The following is a 17455-nucleotide window of genomic DNA, read 5'->3' on the forward strand; positions in this document are numbered from 1 at the left end:
TTAATACCAGATCAAAATGGTATTGGCACTTACCCATAACCTAGAGGTATTTTCACTAGGACTTGACTGTATTTAAATGAGACTATTTCTCTCTAATCGTTCCTTATCTGTAAATTGATGGTGTCAAAATGACACTTAGAAATGGGGATATAATGAGGGTTAATGTATTGTGTATATTAACAATACAGTTATTTTCACCTCTGACTTGGGTGGTTCTCATTGGGGGGGGCATATAAGTCACCAACCCTTTGATATTCTACTATATCACTGTAGATCATGAGGCTGTAAAAAACACCATTAATATAAACTCATGTTCTGAGGGTTGGACTTCCAGGTGGCCCACATGATGTCACATCTGGGAAAGAACATCCGGTATGGTGGGACTTCTGTCTGACCCACATAATGTCACATCCGGCATAGCACTTCTGGTAGGGCGGGACATCCGGCCCAACCCGATGATGTCACTACTGGGGTGGGCCTTCTGGTAGGGTGGGACTTCTGGCTTAACGGGGCATTCCCACATGTCAAATCTAACTTTATTGCAAAAGGTATCATCTCCCTCTACTCACATGCTTCCTGTTCTGCTCTATTCTACTAGCAATCTGTTACTCATCTTTAAAAAACACTTCCGAAATGTTCCATGTATTCTTTCCAATCTTTTCAACTTTTCCTTGCACACACTGCATATTCATACTATTCTCTGAATGCTTATAAACACAATTATCATAATTTTTTTCTTTCAATTTCTGCAGTTGTTTTCCAAGTGTTAAGTAATTCTCCCTAACATTCAAACACTCTAATTTTAAAGAAAAAACACCATAAAAATACAAACACGTATGTCACGTAGTATATAGTGCATCTAAATCACAAGTAATGTCATGATGCATACCCCCGGGCATCCGGATCGAGTCCATCAGCCCCGGGAGCAGGCATCCAGATACTTGCTAAAACCCCAGCAGCCCCGGCTGGGGGCTGTTTGGGTTCAGTCCTGGCGCCTTAGGCACCAGGCTCATCTTAGAAACCAGTCCTGGCGCCATAGGCGCCAGGCTCATAGACATTACTTACCTCATGCAGACCATGCAGACCATGCTGCAAATGAATCCAAGCCAACGTGAGGCCGGGATGGGACTATTTTTTTACAGGGACTATTTTTTACTCAGGTGTGGTTCTGGGGAACTTCTTACCTGGAACTACTTTGGAGGCTATTTAAAGCACGCCCGAACAGCAGCACACGCTTCGCGTTATTCTGCATCCTGCAGCGTAATGCTCACCGTGCCTGCAAGTCAGCATCCAGTCTTCTGCCACGCCCGCCTCGAATCCGGAGCTCCTAGAAAAAGGGGAAAAAGGGAGAAAAGGTTAGATCACGGACATTAATTTAATTCCTTACCTGATTCGGGATCCAGCACATCACCGAGCCTGGAAAGGACATTATTCCAGTACGCGTCACATCGCCAGCAGAAGCGCAGCGTTATACTCAGCAGTCCACAGCATCTTTCGACTCGGCGCTGCCTCCATCATTTTCTTTGTCGAACTCCAGCACCTGGGGGAAAACAAAAGAAACAACAAGGTGAGCCAAGCGAGCCGATAAATACAATCTCTTACCACCATAGGCTTACCTGATTTACCACGGGAGGCATTACCCTTTAATACGCCTCATCTTCATATGCCGCACCTATAAAGAGAGAGAAAACAACAAGTTAAACTCATGCAACTTTTACCGGACAGTGTTGGGTAATACAGACTCTTACCTGAACGCCATCAGCTGCCTCCAGGCAACATTCTTTTGAACCAGCTGCAATTCAACAAGGGAATGGAACAAGAGTGAACATCAGACATATTGAACTCTTTGAACTTTATAAACCCCGGAGTCAATATTCCTCCGGAAGTCCTCCAGTACCTTCAAACCAGTGAAATAACTGGTATCTATGCGCCCTGCATGCCATGCAGGATGGAGAGCTCATCATTTAAAAACATAAGGTGAGGTTACTAAAATGGGATATCAGAGGTGACAAGAGGGGAGAACGAGAACAGTGGGAGGGGGCCATCACAAAAATCCATGGGTGGCTAAATCCCTTTCTCCACTTGCAGGAGAATACTTCTACGGATCAAGCAGACGAGATTAGGCGAGCCAGTCCAGACAGTCATCTCGGCACTACGCATCACGTTGGTGGAGACCGCAGCTGTCCGGGTCCGATCGACGCCCCTGTGGGAACCAGGTGAGCGTAACAAGTAATCATAAAAACTACAACTGCCTTCCAGAAAACATTTGCTTAGTTTTGGCATGCTAGAGAATAATACCATCACCCACCTGTCTTCTGATCTTGCCATGGGTCTGCCGCAATCCTCACACAGTGCCCCTTCCAATCCCTGTCTTCTTTTGGCAACTCTCCTCTCATGCTGCCCCTGTCCATTGCATTGTTCTACCATGACACCTGTGCCTTCCATAGCCCGTTCCCCCTCTTACCTCCCCCCTCTTCTACAAACACTGCTCGGCGCATGCCATGCATTTGGTATTTTACCCTTTCTACCTCCTCTCCACCTATTGTCTGAACCACCAGGGTATTAACCATGACAATGACAGTAAAGCAAGGCTGAACTGGCTGATAACAGCGTGTCTGCCCATGGCAATTGTGGTTTCTTTACTTGGTCATTAGAGAGCAGAATTTTTCCAGCCAGCACAGCTGTTCCCACTGTCCATTTCTGCTTAAGAAAACAGTTGCACAGGGTGAGTAGAACCTTGAACTGGGAACATTATACATATGGAATGCCATTTATGGGAGCTTCTTACAATTCATGCAGTAGGTTAGGAGGAACACCTCAGCTGTGTAACAGTGTTCTGCCACCCTCATAATCCATCATGTAAAATTGTCTTCCAATGATACTTGAATGTATGAACACATTCTGTCTTCTGCACACACCTTCGAGCAACGAAATTGGATGCACTCCTGTGGTTTTTTAAATCATAAATGCTAATAGTGTTACAGAGTTTCGGAGGGTGAATTTACTTGAGAATATTGTCACGTTATACTTTTTTTAATGATGGTTGTGCTCTTAAAATTAAATTGTATGTAGGAGTTGTCGAAGTAATTAGACTCTCATCTAATTTTCGGTAATGGTAAAAACAAAAGACAATTTATTAGTTTGCCTGAAAGACAAACAGACAACATCCCATTCGTTAATCCATTTCCTCCTAACGCCCCAAACCCTCCAAACCCATATCTTTTATAGATGAATGACCACCTGACCAACAAATGTTCGAGAAGGTTTGGATTAGGCTGTCAAAGAAAGCAGTCACAAATAAAGGTTAGTCCTTCTTCATCACTGGTGGCAAAAATTACATATGGCAATAATATGTCTGGTTCAACATGGCTGCCACAGAGCACCTCTGGGCTCACCATCTCAGACGAGGGGCATAATGCATCCACCCCTGTTATTTGCTCCTGCTGAATGACCCATTGTTCAATCTGGCCTGTACTAGAGTGATCCACTGGTTGTTGTCCAATGGCCTTGTCCCAGTCTCCTGAGACAGTGAAAAGGCTCATTTTCAGCACTTAGGCTCACATATCCCGCCCATTTTATATAGAACACTGCTTGTCAATCAGAAACAGGGGGAAGCGTTCTCATATGGCCAAAGCCTGCTAAAAGAAAGGAAATGATAGGATACTAGGGACAGGAAGGGGACTGTTACAAGAAGGAGGACAGACAAGTCTATAGAAAGATGTTCCTGAAACTGAAAAACCCCCACACCTCCTCCAGCTGCCCAATTGTTTACGTGTCATTTATGTATGCATTTATTTATGTATTTATCTGTTTGTTTGCTTGTTTGTGCAGTCTGGGAACTGCAACTACCAAAGTGTTACCTTACATTAGTAACTGCCCAATTGCAATATAAGAGTTATTTCTGGACGTTGACTCAATCAACTTTGGAGTTAAAAAGGAGCTGTTGGGGCAGAAACCTGTAGGTCATCACCAATTAATCCTGTTCATGAGTCTTTCGTTGCAACTTACTTCATCATCACATAGCCTTGTAAGCATCTGTGTGCTTGCCAACCAATGGCTATTTGTTCCGAACCTCCTAGCATGTCTGCAGCTCTTACGTCATTGTCACAGTGATATGTGCTGTTCCGTACGGTCTGAGGTTCATATACATTCACAAACCTAAAGTTAAATGGCACCAGCTTCCACATGCACCCCTTTTCTTGATCTGAAAGACAATGTTTTATTTTGCTTCATACCCCCTTTCACATTTCCTCCCCGGTGTCATGCCCAGCATGATCGTTAGGGTGCACACAACTGTAATTTTCAATAAACATACAGGTATCATTTGCTATCAAACCTTTCCAGCACCTTCCCAGCACACTTGTATTGCAATGGTCAATATATGACCAGTCTTATCCTTTTCTATACAATGGACCTGGGGGTGTTTTTTAGGCCATACACTCCAATCGACACCTGGGCTAACCCAATAGGCCTTTCATCAGTCCTGGCATAGTCAGTACACAATAGCCCAGACTACCACCTTTTTTGGGAGCTTTCCATCACACCTAATGATACAAAAACTGCCATCTCTGCAGTTACATGGTCGTCATTCTGGTTCTCAGGCAGCTACACCTTTCATCATGGTCTAATTTGGAGCATTCAGGTATGTGTTCCTCTACCTAGAAAAGAACCTTACTTCATCCTTGCACAGCCTTATGTTTATCTATATGCTGGCCAAACAAACAGTGTTTGATCTGTGCAACCCCCTCTTCGCATGCCTGCAGCTCCTACATCATTGCCATGGTGATGGTTCTGTTGTGCACCTCCAGATGCTCATGTACATCATGGACCTAAAGGAAAATGCCAGTAGCTTCCACAGTGACAATGAATCAAAAGGGTACAGCAGCCTCTAAAACTGTACCTGCACTTGCAGATGCAGGCACAGAAATAGCGTTCAAGTTTCAGGTGGGATAGGTACATACTAAGCTCCGGCTCAGGCAGTGCCCATCTTGCCAGGGGCCTGAAACACCATTTTATTTTTCTGGAGGGGAACATTTCCAGAAGGAAAAAAGGCACTATGATATGTAAACTATGCAAGAGGTAGGGGAAATAGTGTGCATTAAAGAAGGGTTGATCCTTTTGATCCATAATGCAGAAACACATGAAGTGGAAAAAGGGTATGTGTTGCCTTCATGTACGCATATCAACTTGAAGTTAGCCTCCAGTGGTTGAGACTGCAATTAAGGAGTGTCTATGGGTTCCTTGTGGCGGGGCTCATCCAAGTAGCCCCCAGTACTCATTCTCTGAGACTACTTAAGCACCTCTACAATCCATGGATAATGGGCTAGTGCATAATTCTCCAGCAATGCCATATTGCCACTGCCTGATCCACTGCCACAACCAACACTGCACCTTGTTGTTGGTGATGGTAGCTCTGTTTATGTACCACTAATTGGACAGGTATGGAAGTAAAGAATTATGCTTTATTCCGGCACGATGCCTGTTCTACCAGATGACCACCAGCTGAAGGAGATGAGCCCAACAAGAGTTTAAGATTTTGTGGCGCGGTGCATATTCTGGCACCACCCTACCCTTCTGTTGACTGTGAATTAGCTAAGAGGGTCGAACAGGGGCACATTGGGTGACTTCTCTCAGAACAGCAGCAGTATACTCCCCAAATATTATGGAAGTGGCGCCCAATTGTGAGAGACGATCACAATAAGTTTCAGAAGGCACCACTGTCTGCAAAGTTAAGAAGAGAGTACAGCAAGTTGAGAAACATGTTAACTTGTTTTAAAAAAAACATGTATTTAATGGATCACATTGTTGGGCCCTGATAGCAGAGAGATGCTATGGCAGAAATCCAATTAAATATATCCTGCCAGTATTATATTTATTTGCTGTTTTCTTTGTACCAGGCAAAACACTGACAGCTCAGACTGCCCCTACCCCTTGCTTTATGAAATATTCTGTTATGTGTGGAATAAAGGACAATGGGGGTCATTACGACTCGGGCGAAAGGGATACCGGGCACTGGTAATGCCACCGGTGCCGGTAATCCCTTTGCGCCCTATTCCGAGGTCCCTTTGCAGGTCCTTCCTTAACGCCTGGTTTTAGCAGGTGTGAAGGACGGGACCCGCAAAGGGATACCGGGTTCAATAACGGCACCGCAATTTGCGGTACCATTATTGCCGCCTTACCCCTTCCCATTGAGGCCTACGGGGGCTCAAATGGGAATGGGGAATGGCATTTAAAATGGGGACTTACCGGTCCCATAAAGGGCGGAATGGACCGGTAAGTCCCCATACCACCACGTCGGTGGCGGTACCGGTATTGGTGCTGGTCATGGCGCTAACAGTGCCATGACTAGCACCAACCACGGAATGAGGGCCAATGTGTATTTGACATGGCAGTAACATGTGGACAATTCACCATGACACCACTGAATTAAAAGGTAATATTAACTGGGCGTAATAAAGCCAAAATTGGAACTCTTTGAGGTGTTAACATTAAATAATCAATAGGCCAGAAAGACTGCATGAATTTGCCATCGTGTCATTGAAGACCTATGGATTATTGTGTTTTTTTTCTACAGCAACTCTTAGCGTGTTTGCAATTTTGGAAAAGCTCAAGAAAATATTAAATGCTGAAGGACATAAAAATGTTCAAGAAAATTATTGCTAAATCAAAATGTGTTTCTTGCCCTCATGTTCGATTGCATGCACCACGGACTGCAACAATCAAGGACAGTAGGACAGACAGATACAGTTTATCAGTAACTGAAAAAACTAATTTTGTAATTTTGTAGCTGATTTTACAGGGGGAACTTAAAGGTTACAGGGGTACACATGTGCGCCCCATTGGAAGTTACCTCTGTGCATTACACTGATGGTGAAACCGAAGGCACGGGACTAACAACAGAAATGCAGTATAATAAATGCTAATTATACCTATGACTAGTCAGTCACCACCAATGGCAGGAAAATGTTCTAGGTGTCAGAGTGGACTGGCGGTGATACAGTGTCTGGCTGCTGGTGAAGGTCTGCAATAGCGTCTCCTGGGTTAAGGTGTTGCTTGATATGGCACTACAAACATGCTTTACCCATCATTGTCCCAGACATTCTATGGAAGACAGTTTTGATGCATAGCATACATGTGGCAATATGCTGTTATCCAATGTCATGTAGTACAAATAACTCCCACATGTTTTACTGTCCTGTATGAGCAAGAAGACATTTCCTCCAACATCGTCCTTGGTGCAAAGGGGATGGTAGCGGTGGGGTGGTGGCTTTGTGGCTGCTAGAACCTGATGTTTTGCCCTTTCAGATCCAGAAATAAATATACAGTTTTGGTGTGCCAGCCTATAGCAAACAGTGATATCAGCCCAGGCGTCAGAATTATATGCAGAAAGTGCAGGAGAAGGGGACACGTGACTAGGTGCAGCAGGAGTGTGAGCACCACAAAGATTATGAACGAGTTGTATGAGAAACTTGAAGAATCTTTATTTGCCATCATAGGTGAAGAAGAGGAAGGAAAAACATGGCCCAAATCAAAATCGAGGGAAGGATGATTGAGATGATGATAGAGTCAGCTGCCAAATACACTCCTCTGTCGCATAGAATGTGTTACAAAATATTCAAATTCAATAAGCCAACGAGGAGAAACAACAATAACCCTGTGGCCCATTTGGTTAAGAGCATGGTACTGGACACAAGTTTTCATGTAGAACTGGAATATAAGTATAGGTTAACAGAAGAAATGGAATGTGAGTCAAGAAAAGAAAGCACATCCTTCTGAGCTGTCTCCTGGAAAATAAACTGGACAGGTGTGGATGTGTGCAGAGAGTATATAGATTCCCTTGAGGATTCACACATTTCATCAGATGGAAGCTAGGCACTCAACTAGAAGTGCACAATGCCAACAACATCCCTGTCACGGTGTGAGAAGTCAAGACAGAACTGCTGCTTTGGAGGGAGTGGAAGTGGTTGACCAACTGTAAAACAAACAGCATTTAACACAGAAGTATACTCAGGACTGGTGACACAGCTTTTCGGTTTAGTGTCCACAGTGACACTCTTCCAGAGAATCATTTGTCAATTATTCCAAAAAAGAGGGTGGGGTTTGGGCCGTATTATGAATTAGACTGTAATTCCATTACGTTCCCATCACTCTGCCCCACACTTTTATCACATGGTTACGAGTGGGGTAAATGTGGTGACTTTGGAAGCATTAAAGTGGCTGTAAATCCGCTCATGGTAAATTCCTCAATATTTAGAGTGAGGGATTCCTTCACTTTACCTCTACAGACAGAATCAAACAGAGTGCTAATCTGCTGGTAATGTGGCAGCACATTTTAAAGTCATTTATTCTCCTATGGCCATACTCATAATTAGATTTATTTTCTTCTAAGATGATGTGCCAATTAAAGCTAAGAAAAAAATAGAACAAGATACAAATTTGAAGGAGGCTTTGCAGTGAATGCCACATTATGTGGATCACACAAAGCATGGCAAAGAATACATTGAAAAGAAAAGAAATTGAATATCTAGGACATGCCATATGTAAAAGAGGAGTGGAACTCAAGAAGGAATTAGCAGACACATTCAGGAGTAACCCAGAGTTGGAAGTCAATGAACAACTGCTGCCATTTTAAGGGATTGGAAGACCATTATGCTTGATGTCCCCCACTTTGCAGATACAAGAGTACACATCAGGGAATGGGTGAGCATGGTACACATGTTGCCTGGGACAACACTTCTATAGCATTAGAATAAGTTGAATGGCCACTGGAACATTTTTCTTCACTCTATAATTATAGGTGTAGACAATGATTATCATAGCAAAAGATGCCAGTAACAAAGGACTGCGGTGGACCTGTTCCAGGGTGATGGAAGCCATGAGCAAGTTACAGCCTTTGCTTCACGAGTATTGAAGAGAGCATAAATATGGTATTCCGTCAAGAAAGAGATTCATTCTCAATGGGCTACTGAGAAGCTTAGTTGATTCATTTAGGGGTATAATGTTTGAAGTCTGTACAGATCACAAAACACTAATTGAAATGCCTAAAGGGCAGGACACAGAATGTTATCAAGCCTACCGTAATTAGTTACCAGCATGCAGGAGCACATGTTTAATGGGGTATTTGTCACAGGAGCATGGAGCAAAGCTGAAGACACTTTATCACGACTCACGGAAAAGGACGACAAGATGTACAAAGAAGAATGGGGTGAAGGCATGAATGGGGATCAGGTGCTGTAGCAGGATAAAGGGGAGGGTAAGGAGGAATAAATGCAACAGCATATTTCTCAAGGAGTTAGGAGGAGAAGCATAGTGGGCAATTTGGCACAGATTGTGCTGGATGTATGCTTGATAATAGGAGGTGATATTCAGGTCCCACATAGTGGTATGCAGCAACTCATATCACTATCCCATGATGGACATCAAGGGACCACAAAAGCTAAGCAGCCTATTAGAAATGATAACTGGCGTTTGAGATGTGACCCATCCAATAGGGAGCATGGTGAAACAATATTCAACTCTCATGACAATGCCAAACATGCAATTGCTAGAGGAACCTATTGTTACTGCATTGTGCTCATAGACCAGCTCACAAAATGGTGGATGTTGCAAAGTCATGTAAATTATGCATGAGGGACATTATAAAGAGAGCAGGGTACCTCACCTTTTTTTCCCAGAGTAAATTGGGTTCAGTTCAAGTCTGTGGAAATGCATATATGTATCAAGGGAAATGGAGCAGAACACTTTACAAGTGCAGTTTACCACACCCAGACAAATGATGCAGTAGAAAGTTTACACCATATGATTAAGAACAGCATTCAGGGAACGCTGTTGAGGGGAGAGACTAGATGAAAGAGATAAGGGAAATTGTAGTGGCACGCAGGTTCACATCACCTTCCAATACCGATGGAACTTCTTTTGAAATGTTAAAAGGAAGTTAACCCAGCGCAATGCTGCGCTTGCCATGCCTCAACAGAGCTGATCAGTCAGAAGTCACCAATAGTGCTATAAAGGAAATATTAAGAATGAAAATGAGTGAGATAAAGCAGTGTGTGACCGGAGCAAAGCAGTTAATGGAACCTCCATTGGACTGGGGGAGTGGCGAAGGATAACGTTAACCTTGGCACTGGTTGAACAATTAAGTGTATAGTAAAAGCTCACTAACTGGTAGTGGTTATGTCTAGGGTGGTGAGAATAGAAGACCTGTGTATGTGTGTAACCTCCGTGGAGTACCTAAGTGTGTAGGTCCACAGAAGTTGAGAGATTATGAAAGATATACTGCTAAGATCAAGGATAGCCCAAGCAAGACAAAGGACAACGATGCAAATACAGAGTAATGGGGAGCACAAGTATTCCTGGTAACAGGAGTAGTAAGATGCAGTTTAGCAAACCAGTATATATAGTGCCAGCTATGACTCTCATGACAATCCCAAACATGCTATTGGACAGGGTGGAGCTAGACCAATTCATATTAGAGGAAACAAATTGGTACTCAGTGTGCCGATAGACCCGCTCACCAGATGGGTAGATTTTGCAAAGTCATACATAATTTCTACAAAGAATGTCAGACATTATTTAGATGAGATATTCTAGAGTGCAGTGTACCCTTTCTTGTTGTGCAGTCTGCAGGGTTCAGGTCAAGTATGTGTAAATACACACATTTCTCCACTGAAATGGGATAGAACAATGCAGAAATGTAGTTTACCACACCCAGATAATTGGTATAGTGGAATGTTTCAACAGCCTCATTAAGGAGCCCTGTCGGAAGGGAGAGACTGGAGGAAAGAGCTAAGGGAAATAGTAGAGCCATGAAGGTTCACATCACATTCCAATACAGGTGTGACTCCTATTGAATTGTAACGAGGAAGTAACCAAACACAAGGCATGGATCGGAATGCCTCAACAAAGCAGTTAAGGCAGAGATCGATCACAGTGCCATAAAGAGAACAAATATTAATGAGAAAGAAAATGGCAATAATTAAGTGTATGACCAGCACAAAGCAGTCAAGGGAAGCACAATTGGACTGGGGAGAGCAGGGGTCATTGGGTGGATAAGAATACAATTGCTCCCTGAATTGGTTTGACAATCTAGTGCCTATTTAAAATATATTACGTGGTTGTGGGTATGTCTGAGGTGGTGGAATGGAGCACAGGTGTCTGTGGAACCTTTAAGTGGCCAGACAGTTAGAGAGAATACAAAATATACCTCTCGGGCTTGGGATGGTGCAGCAAGATGTTTTTTTCACAACAAATGTCATCTAGAGGGTCCATTCTTATTCTTACAATGTTTTTAATGTGCACCTCTTAGAAGATGACCCTGTAGTTGTTAAATGGCAAAAATAAATGAAGGGTTGCTTTCTGCCTTCATCAAGCACTCTCTAAAGCTATCTTCCAGTATTTGTTTGGTGATAAATCATAGACTACAGCAGGTTAATTAATGTTTTTAAATGTGGGCTAAAACGACATCAAGCTATCTATCGTGCAGTTAGAAAGTTATTCTGGTAACAGTCTAGTAGCTATATTTAAAGGTAGTGGCTAGCATTGGTCTTAAGCCTAAAGTCACCAAATTAGGCACATAACAAAGTAATGACCACTTATAACCACAACCTTGGTATATAGATAGTATTTTTCACTAATCACAGCCTGTTTTTTTCTCCATACAAAACAACCCTGATCAGTTTTTGGTAAATATATTCTTTCCTGCATTGCCAAGTGTTTCGGCCTAAACCCTAAACTCTTCGTTAGGGCTTCAATACCAATAAACACATCCATATTTAAGCAGAAAAATACAAAAAATGAAATTTGGTCATTAAACATGCATGTTTTGTTCAAATCAAATCAATTCATGCTGACAGCCCTGGAGGGGAAACAAACAAAAGCATTTTGGTCGCTTCTAGCCACGTGTGGGAAAGACACACAAAACGCATTGCGTATCAGCGTAGGGGGGAAATACTGGGTACATTATTTCTCCAAACAATCTGAATCACCAACAACCCCAACTTCTAATTTGTCAACTGCCTCAGAACACTGGGACATCGAGCAAGATGAAACATCGATACGTGAAAAAATTGCAAAGCTAAACAACTCCAGAGCGCCGGGCCCAGACGGGATTTCGAACTTAGACCTACAAAACAACTCTGAAGCCTGGGCGAGCCTCATTGCGGAAATATTCAAGACTTGTGCCACCTCCCACTCAATTCCTACCTCATGGAAAACAGCAAATCGGATCCCTATCTACAAGAAGTGTGACAAAGAGGATCCAAAAAACTATTGGGCGATTGGCCTCCTGGATACCATTGGCACATCATTTTTTGGGTCTTTCCTGTTAGACAACTTCAAACTATGGACGGCCTCCTCTGGAACACATGACCCAATTCAAACCGGTTTTACTAAGAACATGGGCACATCGGCAGACATAATGCTCCTCAGTATCCTAAAAGCGAAAGTCTTAGAGGGAAGCCCCAGAATATTCATGGCCTTTATCGATCTATCTCAGGCTTTCAACAAATGAAACCGGGAGAAACTATGGGAAAAGTTACAAAAATGGAACTGCCCAGGCCCAATCCTCAATCCCATCAAAGAGCTCTACAGTGGCACATCCATGAGAGTGCACCTCAGTGGGGCTGGGCATCTATCTGAAGAAATAGCAACATTCAGAGGAGTAAAACACAGCTGCCCCCTGGCACCAGCGCTATACAATGCTTATATCGGAGATTACCAGCTCGTGGAAAAAACAATCAGAACATTCCCACCTAGTGTAGGAAAAGAAAAGATAAGCAGACTGCTATACGCGGACGATATCATCTTGATTGATCAAACTGCAGTTGGCCTCCAATATAAACTGGAGGCCCTCCTCAACTATCTGCAATCAAACGATATAGAGATCACTGTAGAAAGAACAAAGTCTTGACTCTAGAGAAATATCCCAAAAGAAAAGAAAAAGAGACCTGGTATCTAGCAGGAGAACACCTGGAAAAAGTGAAGTGCTACAAGTACCCTGGGGTAACTATCAACATAGGCCAACAAGAGGCCCTGATGCAAGAAACCCTATTCAACAAAACAAAAAGTTTGACAACCCAAACAAGAATCATGGACAAAAAATATGGCCTCTACTCGCTAAGAGCAGCTCTGAATTTTTATTAAGCAAAAGCTGTACCAGCGATTGTCTATGGAGTGGAAGCCATGCCAGCAATACCTTCAGATATCTGGCACAAACTTGAAGGATACTATTGGAGGAAAGTATTAAATCTCGTACCATCTACACCAGCCGCTTCAATTCACAGAGATCTCAGTCTGACGTCTCTAAAAGGCACAGTAGATCTCAACAGCGTGATGTTTTTCAGAAAGATCCAACTGTCAAAGCAAAACATACACAAGATCATTCTGTAAGAAACGAACAGGGGGTCTAGCAAAATTCTCTCTGCATGGGCATCTAACAATTGCTCACTTCTAGGAGAAATAGGCAGCTCATTGATGGAGCTCGAAAACAACACAACAATAGCAACAAAAAGATTGAAAGAATCAGACTGGATCAAAATGCTCGAATTAGCGACGAAAAAATAATTAACCACACACAGCCAACACCCAAAGGATAAATGAACCCATGGACTACTTGATCAAATTTCCAAGCAAAAAAATCAGATCGACTTTCATGAAGGCACGCCTGAACCTGCTAAAAACTAACAAGGTATTGACCATAAGAGGCAACTCCAGTCAAAACCAGTAAAACATCCAGTAAAACACCCATGCTGATGAGTAAACTCCTTACCTACTACAAGAATGTGTAATCAACACTTGCATATGGTATTACTGTTACAATAGAAGTTCAATTTTCCGGGAAATTGACAATTCTAAAATCACTAAAAGTAACATCAATACCAAAAATCCAAGTATGGATAGAATTATTCACATTAGCTAAAAATATAAAGTATCCTTATATTTATATTCAATTTAGTATTTCCTTATTCCACAATTTATATTAGAGAGTGTTTCTTAGACCCATTATCCTTATACGCTAAAACATGGCATTCCACGTGACACCATCCACTGCCATTTTGTTTTCCGGTCGTATTTATATCCCGTGTGACATCAGGCTCCGGCCACCTGATGTCATACCTTATTTAGATACAAAAACTATTCAACCATGCACATTATTGAGGGATAATGCATGAAACACAAACTCATTTCACACAGATAACTCTCAATAATTATTCTTACCAGCACTGTACTCATGTCCAAAACAATAATCCTAAAGCGTTGTCCATTAAAAAAATGAAAATAAAATGCACCTACACAACACTACCATTTTGACAATCTGCCTCTAAGACACATTGATAAATTAGGGCACTCCAGGTCAAACGGTTCTTACTACATCATTTTGAATAGTCGATACTTGACTTGATAGGCCACAAGTTGGCATCATAATTGCAGTAGTGCCTTATTGGTGGCAACATGCTGAAACGCTGCTGATTTTTCCTTACCGGCTGTAATGAAAATATTATACCTTAGCTACCATCAACTATTGGTGTGCATATCTGTACATTCTTGTTCTCAATACACAAATACCATCCTACAACATCTTACAAGTATGATCTTAGAACATGGCATAACTTGCCTACAGGTAATTGAGACAAATTAAGCTAAATCTCTTCCATTTGTTAACATTTATCACAGGTCATCTTCTTCATTGAAGACATCCTCATTTCCTTATTGATCCTTCAATTACACTGTACACATGATACAGCTTTTTAATAGTGCTCCACGTTATGTTTTCACATATCATGGTACATCAAATTTTATCTTCTCTTTCCAAAATGTCCTCTTAATCCTTCAACTTCAGTGCACAGTTGGTACTGTTGGTACTTCTTCATACAAATGATCTACATTTTATTTTAACATTAAATGGTAAATCCTAACTCATAGTAATTAAAATAAAATCCAAAACAGAGTGGTCTGTGACCACTCACTACCTTGATAAATATGTGTTATTTCAGACTCTTGAATGTGTGGCATACCTCTAAAAACACTTACAGTAACTTATGATAACTTTTTAATCGAGCTGTTCATTATGCTTGCACTTGTGGAGAACTTGTATTCTTGCGTTCTCAGAGAAAGATCGCCATCTCATGATCCAAATTTAGACCTTTGAGCGCAGTTCTATATTTGAAAATGACTATTGCCTCCATCCTTCTAAGAGTTTTTTCTCTGTCTCTCCTTCTAGGATCTCTTGGTATTGTTCTTAATCCAATGAATCATATATCTGCTTTATTGCCCATTTGGTGACATTCTTACACATGAACAGATAAAGGTAACTTTAGATCCTCTTTGCCTAATGCACTTACGTGCTCTTTAATGTGTTTTCAGAGTTTGCAAATTGTGCCCCCAATATCCACACGAACACACTATGCTGCAAACCACAAACTTTGTTCTACAGTTTATAAAATCCGTGATTTTCAGTTCCTCATCAATGTTAATCTTGAAACTTTTGCATTCCTTAGTGTATTGGCACTTACTACATATGCCACATTTGCAGAATCCACTTAATTTGTGGTGTAGCCATGTTTTGGGAGTTTCTATTGATTTAAGAAATTATGGACTCAGTTCATTTCTGTTTTGTTGTTGCCCACTGACTAAACCTGATATCATGGACCTCACATTCTCTTTTAAACTCAATCAATTCTCTACAATTATTATTTGCTGTATGTATTCCCCAGTTGGTATGTTCCTAATGACACTAGGTTTGTGGCAATTCATGGCTAGTAAAGCAGAATTGGCCTCAGTAGGTTTTCTGTAAGTCTTAAACATGATCGTGTTTCCTTTAACCTATAAATGTACATCAAGGAAATCTATTTCTGTGGCATGGATTGTGCTGGTGAATTGGATACCAAAATCATTCACATTCAAATATTGTGCAAAGTCCATTAACACAGTCTGATTGCCTTGCCAAATCACAAAGACATTGGGCCTCATTACGACCCTGGCGGAGTGGGTTTACGCCAGCGTTATTCGCGGCGGACCCGTCCGCCCCACTACGAGTTCCCGTAGCGCCATGGAGCGTTTTCCGCCTGGTTTTTCCGGGCGGAGAAATCCATGGCGCTACGGGACCTTGTTGTTAATTACGCCACCGTATTTTACGGTGGCGTAATTAACGCCTTCCCCACTCCCATTATACCCTATGGGGCAAAAATGGGAATGGGGAAGGGTAAAATGGGGAATGGGGATTTACCGGCCCGCCAACCTCGGAATGGGGCGGTAAATCCGCCAACCCCCATGGCGCTATCGGCAGCTTTCCGCCGTGCTCCATGGTGCATTTGGTGCCACGATTTCCGCCAGGGTCGTAATGAGGCCCATTGTCAATGAATCAGGCCCATAGTTTGATACATGATGTAAAAGCATTATATGAATATACAAAAACATTTTTGAAGAAACCCATGAACTGGTTGGCGAGTGTGGCTGCATAATCTGCCCCTATGGCCACACCTCTAGTTTGTTTATACAAAGTATAGTTGAACAGGAATACATTATTGCATACATGAATTCTAGCATTTCTTTCAACATTACAACATGTATCAAATAAGAGGTGGACTTGTTGGCCTATGTGTAGTATATAGTTTTCAATGCTAATTTGTAATCTATGTATGTGTACAAAGCCTTAATGTCCAAGGTTACAAAACGCATATCCTCTGCCCACTCAAAACCTTGCAATAATTGTAGTAGATGCATAGTATCTCTTCAATAAGCGGGTAGCTTTGGAACCTCCTTAGATATAATAGCATCAATATGTTCTTTCAGTTATCCAGCCCATTTTCTCACTGGATCTTCCTCCGGTATTGTTTTGAAGAATGTATGCACCTTTGGCAGAAAATATACTGTCAGTAATCTGGGGTTTTCCAATTATAGGTTCAGAATTCCATTTTTGTAGCATCCTCACACATTAAGATGCATTTCTGCCATTAGTGTGTAATCCTGTCTATCCATTACCATGATGTTACCCCCTTTTTCTGCTTGTTTGGTCACAATTTGGTCATCTTTCTTTAAAGAGCCTAATGCAAGTTTCATCTCTATGTTGGTTAAGTACTTGGGATCTATACTTAGTTCATTCAAAATATCCAAATCTTTAATATTCTCAGAATCCTGTAAAGACAAAAATAAATGTCTGTCACTGATATCTGTAAATGTGAGCTCAGTATGTGACTCTCACCTCTGTTCTCTAACTGTTCTGGAGTTTCTCTGATGACATTTTATTTTTAGTTTTAATTTTCTTGTGAATTTAAAAAGATCCACCTTTGTATTAAATCCAGTCATTCTTCACTGTTGGAGTGAATGGCACCCCCTTGTTTCGGACTGTTACCTCTGCACTGCTCAATTCTCTATGTGATGAATTCATAATAAGATTTACTGCCTTTGTGTATGTTGTTCTTTCTATGTCCATGATCAGTTCACTCTGGTCCTCATGTTT

This window comes from Ambystoma mexicanum, chromosome 11, assembly GCF_040938575.1.
Source record: "Ambystoma mexicanum isolate Mex_15411 chromosome 11, UKY_AmexF1_1, whole genome shotgun sequence".
NCBI classification, from domain to species: Eukaryota; Metazoa; Chordata; class Amphibia; order Caudata; family Ambystomatidae; genus Ambystoma; species Ambystoma mexicanum.